This window comes from Athene cunicularia, assembly GCF_003259725.1.
Source record: "Athene cunicularia isolate RWA chromosome 1 unlocalized genomic scaffold, athCun1 chr1_part1, whole genome shotgun sequence".
Classification (NCBI taxonomy): Eukaryota; Metazoa; Chordata; class Aves; order Strigiformes; family Strigidae; genus Athene; species Athene cunicularia.
In genome coordinates this window covers 76,415,589-76,426,484 of record NW_020799091.1, presented here as the reverse complement: position 1 = coordinate 76,426,484, position 10,896 = coordinate 76,415,589, and the positions used below count along the sequence as shown (strand labels likewise).

The 10,896-nt window shown below is 37.4% G+C and overlaps 1 protein-coding gene across 1 annotated transcript in view; it reads left to right on the top strand.

The window, feature by feature from the left end:
* The first annotated feature begins 10,757 nt into the window (after window positions 1-10,757).
* The window catches only part of PNPLA4 (patatin like phospholipase domain containing 4), a 22,214-nt gene continuing 22,075 nt past the window's right edge, over window positions 10,758-10,896 (top strand). Inside the window, exon 1 of the mRNA XM_026853714.1 lies at window positions 10,758-10,769. The gene's annotated coding sequence lies outside the window, so the exon portion shown is untranslated. The remainder of the gene's footprint in view (window positions 10,770-10,896) is intronic.

Genomic DNA, 10,896 nt, shown 5'->3' with positions numbered 1-10,896 from the left:
ATTTTTAAGTGTCCTTGTAAGAAAAGAAATATTTTTAGTTTTAATTTCATCTGGAAGAATTCCTGCTCTCTGAAAGTATTTTGTTGTCCCAAAGTGCTCTGGTTTCCCTCAGGCTTCCCAGAAGTAACAATCCCTGCCCTGGTATGAGAAGGGTCTGGGCTGAGAAGTGAGAAGTCCTTGCTCATGGGCAGATCTCTTTGCTCCTGCTTAGGACTCCTGAGAAGCAGAGTCAGACAATTATCATTTGACAGCAGCTAGTGCTGCTTGCTGCCACAGGTCACCTGGATTCTGAGGGACTTGACCCTTTCCCTGCACTACAGTGGAAAATACTATGAGGTTGCTTATGGAGTAGCTATGAAGCTAATGCAAAGTCAGACAGGATTGCCATGCAAAGGCACTGGAATTTTTTAGACAGGATTGCCATGCAAAGGCACTGGAATTTTTTAAACCAATTTTTTTTTTTTTTTTACCTATAGCAGCAAAACCACTCAAATGAAGACTTACTTAGAAAAAATTCTCAGGATAGCATTTCTGGTAGAAAAGCATGGCCTCCCCCAAAGTGACTTCATGTTTAGACAATGGTCTTCATTCTAAACCCAGCTCTGCCCCATCTGGAACAGATTTCAACTCAGATGAGCTTTTCATCACTTAGCTATTTCAGGATAGGTATATTTCCACAGTTTCTGTTGGAGCTAAGCTATTTAAATGCCTGCTGAATTAAAATCACGTACCAAGAAAAAAAAAATATTAGGGAGATGGGAAACAGCACGACCAAATAGGAATTTTTATGTCTAGAATTCACAGCTTAGAAATATTTATAAAGAACTAGGACTGACAACATAAGTTAATTGATGGAAGCAGAGTTCTTTTATCCTTTTCATACAAGTCTTATTTAAACTGTCATAACTTCATCTTCCCTATATTCCCCAGCAGCAAGCTTTCCACATGTTTCAGGATATCTCAAGTCAGGCAGAAAACAGTATTACTGGATAACATTTCATCAACACCTTTGTCAGGTTAAAATCTTGATCTCTTCGCAGACAATATTATCAAAATAATGACACTTTGTTCACCTTTACCTCTCAGGGAGATTCAGCAAATCTGTCAGAAAATGTTACTACAGCAGTCATGGTTACTAAAGATATTCCAGAGAGTGGCAGATGCAATTTTCCATTTTTCTGAGACATCAGATAGTTTAAAGTAAACATTACTAAACTGTTGATATTTCACAGATTTTGTCTGGCATCCATTCCTCACCAAATTTCTTTGAGGCTGGTAAATGGTTATTATTTTGTAGTCATGTTGGAAAGTGGAGGACATACACACAAAATATTCAGCACAAGAACATCAGGCAGGTTGCTCTGAAGGACTGAAATGTTACATCCACTTTTGCCTCCTTTTAAAAAATTTTGTTGCATGAATATATGGTATTTATGCATGTGTATATTACAAGATCTTCAAGTCAATTAAGCAGATACTTACTATAAGAAAGCAGTCATTGTATCAGACCAGTGGTAGAATCCTAAGAAAGGAAAGTTCGTACAAATTCATCATATTTATAGCTTTAGTCTATCTCTATCATAGAGTGCAAATTGTCTGACCTTTATGTACTACAGTAATGTAGAAAGAGCTTCAATTAGCAAGTGTTTGCCTTGCACAAATGTTATTCAATAGCTTTTAATGATACTACCAAGTATCATTACAATAATGGGTTTTGCTCATTTTACAACAATGGAGATGATTTTAGCTAGTAAAGTTAACTGGCATAAAATATAAAGTGAAATATAGAGCTGAAGGAGCTGTGGGACTAAATTAGAACTCAGAACAAACTGATCTGATATTTTAAAAAATTACACAATACCATATGTGCCAAAACAGATCAAAATACAAATTAAAATTCACATAATTGTCTTCCATTGCCTCCTGTCTACAGATTCTCTTATTCAGTCTCACCAAGCCCCTTCCTGTTGCCCTGATCAGCAAATTTCCTCTTGCTTTGCACTGAACTTGTCACAATTCCTTGTGGACAGGTTATTTTTAGATAAAAAAGAATGTTTTGTTACAATAAATCAATAAATAACTTTCTTCTCACAGTCTAGCACAGTCTCAGCCAGAAAAGGAGATATTTAACCTCAATGCCAGTGATAGTGTAGTTAATAGAATCTGTAGATGGTACAAAGAGATCATATGCTCTTGAGGTGTGTTACCTGGTGAAAGAGAGGACAAGTCACTTTGGGTCACTAAATGCCATCTGTGAGCACTTTGACACTGTGTCAACTCATCATGTACTGCCTGCATGGAAAGAAGAAGCCGTGTTTTCACAAGAAGGTGGGACTGAAGTCATATGGAGATCAGAACTGGTTCAAAAAAGCTGAAGTGATCATTTATGTCCTTAGTCAAGTAGTCTGACTTTTTCTTCAATTACTTTTTCGTATTTTTACAAAAATCAAATTCCCATCTAAGTAGAGGAATCAAATTCTTATCTATTCTTTTTACCTTTCTATGCATAGAAACAGAAAACAAAGACAAAACCATTTTAGTATGTTTTGAGAGTTCTATTTTAACATCCAAACATTTTTTTTTAATGTCTACAAACTCAGTTATGACCTTTTTAATTCTGAATTAGTAGCTACAAGGAATTAATGGGGCCTAACTAATCCACTTCACATTCACACCATTACTTTATTTTGATACATTTTCTTTACTGTTGCTATGTTGACAAAATCTTAACAAAGACTAATACATTGATAGAAAGCATATTACAAAAAAATAAACCAAAAGGTCATTTGCTTAATTAGTCTCTGAAAGACAAATATCGTTACAAGCATCACTACTGTTAGAAATGTCACAAGCCAAATGTAGTAGATACATAGGAAATATTTATGAAGAGATATAGTATAAGCATCCTTATTAAATTTGCCACTGTATGTACTTCCAATTGGTTTAACAAATGAAATATGAAGAAGACAAGATAAAACAATGGGAATTCATTATGCAGTACAGGGAAGTGATCAGTAGTACAAAGATTTTAAAATCTTTTCCAATCCACTTTTTTTGTGTGTGTGTGTGGTGTTTTTTTTTTTTTTTCAAAGATAGTACAGAACTGGGGAAAAAAAAAATCCATAGAGAATCAGGCAAAAATGTAATAACTCGTCAATCTGTTAAAGCTGAAGTATTAGGCACGGTGAAAAATGTAAAAACCCTAACTACTAGCATATTGAACTGGACCTTGTCAACAGTGATGATTATGTGCTCTCACTGTTTACAAACACATCTCTTCTGATTCCTGTTCCGAACCTCAGTTACACGTGTTTAACAGAAGAAACAATAAAACAACATCTACAGAGGGGTTTTCAGAGGAAGTGGTAGGGAGAGCACAAAATCAGAGAATCACTGAATGGTTTGGGTTGAAAGGGAACTTAAAGATCATCTAGCTCTAAGCCCCCTGACATGGACAGGGACACCTTCCACTAGATCATGTTTCTCAAAGCCCCATCCAACCTGGCCTGGAACACTGCCAGGGAGGGGCAGCCAAAACCTTTCTGGGCAACCCATTCATGGCCATGGCAGCTGTGAAGCTGAACACAGGCATCCATGGAGGCTACGACAAGAGGAAAAAGATGGAGAGCAAAAGTAGACACTTTAAATAATGTGTTAGGAAATGAAATGACACAAATTGTGAGCAGATGGAGTGATTTAACAGAAAAGTGCCATTCCCCTTCTATAGCGTCCATTTTTCTGACTGAGTTTTCTGTTTAATGTATGACTTCAGGTTTTGCTCTCTGGCTTCCAGACAGTGATTCATCTCACCTCAGAATTTCAAGTGATGGCGAACTCAGCATTTGGCAGCCAAGTGAGTCTACACTGTTGCCAGGACAGAGGCTCCTTCTGCCAAACTTCAATCATTTACCTCTGAGGAGGTTTTGTTAGACCTTCCTCAATGTCAATAGAGAAAAATAAGCAGTTTTAGAGAATGATTCATCTAACATATTTTAAATGTCTACTCTGGGTTGAAATTAATTCCTTTCCAAAAATGTCTATTTCTCTTCACTGACCAGTGAGGCAGCTTAGAATGACTAGCTCAAATATCCATGTCTAGACTGTAGCCCATGCCTGCATTCCTTTGACGAATCCCATCCAAGACGTCAAAAAATGAGAGGGAAAACATGAAACTGTCTGGTTATTTGAAAACAAACAAGCAAAAAATCACTGGACCTTTTATGAACTATATAGATATTTATGAACGATTACTCTTAGTATCAGACAACATGCATGCCTTTGGGATGCAAAAAACCCCTTTATTTGGGAGGAGATTAAATAACCAAGAGCAATTATATATTGCCCGACAAAAATCTTCATTGTCACATCTTTGGCTTCATCTGTAATAAAATCAATCAAAACCAGAATACATAAAGAACAAAAAAGCAAAGCCACTACCGCTGTTGTGACTGCTCCTAATGTCATCCCTATGTTTTGTTCAATAGGTTATCAGATTATCAGGAAATTTTTAATGACAGTTTTCAACATATGACAAACCCCTGCTTTATATTTGTAGATATATAATAATTTCTTGGGGTTTTTTTAATTGACATTTTAACCCAAATTAATCCCTTGGCAATATTGAAAATTATCATTTTATTATTTTTATTTAGAAAAGATTTTCATTTCAGCTTGACTCCTTGGACAGATCAAGGGACTATGGAAATGGGTACTAGAAAAGTCAAATGCCATTTATGTTGACAATATTGATCTATAAAGACTAGACAAACAGCAGTGCCACCTACTGTTTAACTACAGAAACTCCTAAGGGCTGGGTCCAAGTACCTTATGTATGTTTTACAGTGGAAAGTTCACTTAGAGAAGGAATTACTTTCTGTAACTGACAGTGTAGCTTAAAAAAAAAAAAAGTTTGAAAGCAAAATTAAAAACAAATAGTTGTGTATGGGTGAGATCACTTCTTCTAATTCTGTGTTATTTTTTCAAGCAAATTATTCCAGTTGGGGAAATAAGAAATTTAAAAACATTATTTAAATTAAGGGATAAAGCGGAATGGCAACTGATTTCACAGTCAATGGTCCTTTGATTTCTTACGTGATTTTGAAATGTAACAGCAGCACTTGAGTTTCCTACACACATTCTCACTCACTCACAACACATGAAATTAACTTGCAGACTGAGGTATTCTTGAAGTAATGATTTGTTTTCACACAGATGACTTTCAGAAAATAATTTTATTTTCAGATTAATTGATAAAGGGCATATAAAATACTAGTGGATCTTCTTTGGAGGAAATGTTTGTACTGACATATTTAATAAGGTATTCAGGAGTAGCTCTTACCATAGGGATAGCGGGGTCCATCTCCACAATAACTTCATAACCCCTCAGTAGTTCTTTGAGTCTGATTTCATCCCTGCATCAGGCTGAGGCATGGCACACACTGTGATGAAGCCCAGCACCACAGATGCCAGGATAGGAAGTGCACCGAGCCCGCATATCAGCCTCCAGTCAGGATTTCTCTGCTATCGCCCCAAACCCCTACCCCTGCCCCAAAAGGCAAGGGTCAAGTGGGGCTGATCATGGAAAGTACAATGAAGGAAAAAGTTACTAGGTCCTTTGGGAAGTAATGGACATTTGGGGTCTGGGGATGTTTTTGCAACTTATAACTAACTATCCTCCTCTTGTATAACCCAGGTAATGAAGAACCTATGGCGATCTTGGTTGGTGTGTTTGTTCTCTTAAACCTCAGTTGCATTACACAAGTACACATATACACACTAGCCTATTACAAAATCATCTGTTGAGATCATCACCAGTAAAAAAAAGCCTTAGAGGGGGTCCTGGAGACACCATTCTAGAAAGCTGTGAGTTTATATTCCCCATCCCTCTTGAAGAATGATTACAGTATTCCAGTAATACATGACTCCCTACATGTAGGATTCATGTTAATTGTTGAAGCCACTTGACAGTGAATCTTCTTATTCAACCACCTTGTGCACCTGAAAGAAGAGAGGCCATTCCATTCAGAGTGAGTCGCTTCATCTTAAGATACAATATGAGCTGATTTAGCTTACTGCAAATGAATATCAAAGTTTGCTTTAAATTAAACAATTAAAAAAAATGGCCAAAATTAATAGGGCAAGAAGATCTTTAATGTGGACCTTGCAAAATGAAGAATTTCAATCCTCATTTCAGAGTGATGCTTTATTTTAAGATATATGACAATTATTTTTAATAAAGCATAACTTCACCTGAAATGTTTGGTTTTGTGTAGAAACTAGGAAGTGTCTATTCACTATCATTCCATTTGAACTAACTCCTGGGCACATTTGCTACGTGTGACAAAGAAAAGCACAGATTAGCTTTACAGGCTAAGTGTCAGTGAAGACAAATTTTCTAGTCTGAAGTGATCAGTTATATACCACTAAGGGTAAGTAAACTCATCTTACTTCCCATATCAGTGGCACAGTGATAATCAATATTGAAAACAACTTTTAATATTATAACGAGATTATAATATAAATATGTAAATAAACAAGCTAAACTTGTGGGAGATGTAAAGCTGCTGAAAGGCTGACGTAGTAGAGTATCCAGGTGGCAAAATCAGATCAAATGTATGATTTAAATAATGCTACTCTGTTCAATCTAGATAGATGAGGCCTTTGGATACTGAGGAAGAATTATCTTCTCTTTAATATTTAAAAGTAACTTGAATATGTCATCTTTGGACTAGATAGCAGCTGTGAGTCAACCCAGGGGAAATCTCACCCTCAGTCTTTTTGATAGCTACTGTTACTCAGTTTTAATTAAAAGAATGCTCCAGATAAAGCACAGACAGGTGCAACGGAATAAAAAAGAAGAGTACCTTGCCTACTCAGCTTGATCAAAGTGAATTTAAGTGGCACCCAAGTGATAAACTGGAGGCAGAAAGGAACAGACAGAAATCAAGATAAAGACAAACTTTAATCAACACAATCATGAAAAACTAGTGTTGTGTGCTCCTCGTAAACAGTATTGTATCATTTTATTTAAGGAGCCTTAAATTACACAATGTCAGTAAGTCTCCACAATAATTATGTTTTGTTTACTTACCTATGTCAATCACAGACTCACTGCTCAAATCAACTACAGGCTGTTTAGCTTGCAAAGTGTATCATATAAAGCTAGTATACACCGTTATGATATGACTAAACTCAAATTTCCTTCAGGCTTGGACTGAACCTCTGGTAAGGTTCAGCACATCTAACCAACTACTACATACTACTCAAGTACTATTTAGGATAGTACCTTTCTGTTCAGAAAGGCGGAGACTGTTAGCCTCTGCCTTGAATAATTTGCTTGGCTTAAATCAACTAAATAGGAAAACTGTCTCTATCTTTTTTTTTTTTTCTGATTCCATCTGAGAGGCCATATTATAGGGCTGCATCTGGAAAGCCCATTGTTCAATGGACTTCTGGCAACTTATGTTCCAGCTTTCCAAATTGCAGCTTAAGACAGGTTCTTATTTCATAGAATATGACACATAAAAGACTTCTTGAGCATTTCTAAGGACAATTTAAATTAAGTAGTTTCATGGGTTTCCCCCCTTTAGACAAAATTCTGTGATAAAGGGTTATTCACCAGTTAAAGTCTTCCATTTAATAGATAACAGATTTTAGATTTCTAAAATGCAGTCAAAATAATGATGCAATGTCTATCCAGATGATAATGATGGTTTTCTTCTGCTTACATAGTGTTGAGAGGCTCATCTTCAAATACTGGGAGACACTGCAATTATTCATCTTTTAATCAAAAGAATAGATAGAAACTGGTAAGTAGCAATTAATAATATAATGCCACGGTAATTACTATAGTAACTAAACTTAATTGTTTTCTTGAGCAGCATTTTAATCTACTTTCTTTGTCACTTTTGGGTGTTTTTCTGACATTGATATATCATCATTTTCATTTCCTCTTCACACTTTTGGATCGAATCTGGTATAGCTTTCTGGAACTTTTAATTTCAAGTACATGAATCTAGCTCTTCTTCTCAGTAATCAAAAATTCTTCTCTTTTTTGCTTTCTCTGGAATTTGACTCTCTTTTTATAGGCAATGACAAACGCAGCAATTAACGCAAGCTGTACCTATTCTATAAAATTCAAGCCCACTCTTAATTGTGGACTGTTCCTTCACTGTTGCCTTGGCTTTAGTGATGTTACCATTTTCTAACAAAGTTCACTAGCAAAGATGTAGTCCTGGTGTTTTGTATTTGTTTCCCAGAGACTTGAAAATAATCAGGACAGGAACTGGAAAAAAAAAAATTAATGAAAAAAATAACTGCACTCCCTACTCTGAGAAATTATCTTCTCAATTGATGCCCAAACTGCATTTCACCTGCACATTTATCTACAGTAAAACTAAGTCTTTATTTTTTTAGCCTTTGTTGTAGGTATCATTCACAAAATACATACTTTTAAAAAGTATTTTTCCCAAAAAATTTTCTTTGGAAATTCACCTTAGAAAGACTCCAGTCATGACTCAGTTATGCACTGGATCTATTCTCACCTTGCCTTTCAACAAGGTGAACTTAATTTTGGTTTTATTTTTCCCCTTTTCATTAAATATTTCAGTATTACGTCTATATCATTTGGAGAAGATCTTTGCTAGAGGTTGCTAACTCTAATTTAATAAAATTGGCTATTAGTATCACAGCTGGTTTCCAAGCCAGCTGTTGAACTTTGCCTTCTGAAAGCCTTCTGCTACTGTTTTCTTACGAGTCTCAAGACATCCCCAGCTTTGTTAAAACATCGTTTCTCCCACAGTTCCTTTGCAGCTAGACATTTCCACCTTAATTCCCCACCCCACTTCTACCCTATGAAGTCACCAGTCCCCCTCCAAAACCAGTTGGGCTTTTTTATCTGGAAGCACCTGTGTTCTTCTGAGCTCACTTTTTGAAGGGACAATTCTTACATTTGCTTTACCTGTGAGTTTCTATCTCCTGTAATAATTTCTCTTTGTGTCCCTGTTTGGACACCCTAGCCAAGCATAGTGGTTCTGCAAGCAGGATATACCTAGTTTAGAAGTACAAAATTTATTTATTAGTTATCATACACAAGTGATCACTACTAGGTTAGGCATTAATATGCTTACCGCCTTTTTATAAGACACATGCAGAGTCTCTGCTAGTCGGGCAGGCAAGAGTCAGGAGGAGGAGGGGCAGTTCCTGCACTCCCTGGTACACAGCCACAGTCGTGCCATCTTCTGACACCCCGTTTTTTTTTATGATTTTATACTTGCCCATGTCAGTGCTTTTCTTTGTCTTACCCTGTCTGTAACTTTAGCTTTCTCATCTCACATGAATCTCCTCTTCAGACTTCCTGTCAGTTTGTTTGTTTGTTTTTTTTCCCCAAAACTCAGCAATTTCCTCAGAAGTCTGAGTCATGATTACATAGGTGTGCAGTATCAGCAATGGGCCTGACATCCTCAGAGGACAGATGCCCAAACAAACTTCAAGTCATGGGGAGTCACACTCTTCTTTTTTAGTACTGAGATTACTGTGACAACAGGAGGTAAGGAAATTAGTTAGTTCTAAGTGGCTACCAGTCAAACCCATAGGTTTGAGTACCAGTTGCTCAACGGTAACCTATATGCTCACGCTTACCCCATAAGAAAAGCTTATCCTTTTCCTTATAATCCACCAGCAGACATTTCTTCAGATCTTAACATATTTCAGTAAATCATTACATTTTCTTGAAGTTTTCAATCCAAGTATAAGCATTTGGATCTAGGCCAATTCAAATTAATGTTGAAAAAAAAATTAAATCATTTAATGACACCTATCCATAACCAGAATTTTCCATCCTCCCCATTAAAATTTATTATGCAGAGCTCATTGAAAAGAGACATTCCGTAGGAGACATAATTTTTAAATACATACACTTTTGAATTATACGCGTAATGTCTTTGTCAGTAATAAAGTCAGACTTTCAAGTTAAGTTGCACTCTCAATGATTTTCTTTATATGTCTCCTCATTTTCCATGTAGGACTCAATCTGTGAAGTAAGAATTCAGTCTTACTGGCAGAGACCATTATAGTAGTCACACCACTAACCAACTTAGTCGTGCTGACGAAAAATGTAAGAAAGTTAAAGTCACATTACCAAAAGCTAATTTTGCTGCTGTAGCTAAGGCCTGTTAAGGGAACTACCAGCTCCTCCTGTAAATATGGGTAAAGAGTTCAGTGTGATTGAAAGAGAATGTAGTAACTCTGCCATGAGATGGTCTGGTTGCCGTAACACAATCCCAGGCCACTGTCCTGGAACTACTGCTTTTAGTTGCACTTTTGTTGCATTTGAAAAGACGCCCACTTTAGACAACAAAAGCTGCCAAGGCTGCCCCCCAAAACAGCAGCACCTCCTATCCCAAATCCATGCCAGCCCCTCCCATATACCAGTAAAAAGTAGTAATGGATGCCAGAAGTGAAGGAGGCTCATCTGTGGGAAATCTAACTCATATAGTTTAGTTTTAACCCCGGTCAGATGCCTGGGAGAGTTCACACGTCTACTTTTCTGTCACAGGCATCTTTGCTCTCCCGTTTTCTTCATCCGCTGTTGGCTACAGGATCTCTCTCCATCTCCAATCTGTGTGGCACTTGTCTGTCGAAAGGGTGAGTGGACTCACCTTGCTAAAACAGAAAGACAAAACAAAAAGGGGGGAAAACCCAAACAGCTTTATTGTCGCACCGAGGTCACCCCAGCAGCAACTGGAAGGCCCTGCGGAGCGCCCGGCCGGGTACAAGGGCGGTGCTGGGGATGCGCGGTCACCCGCCCACACGTCGCCTCCCGGCAGCAGCGAGAACCGGCAGGGTGACAGCGTGAGGCGGGGGGAAAGGCACTGCGCGGCCCTTCTCCCTCGGGAG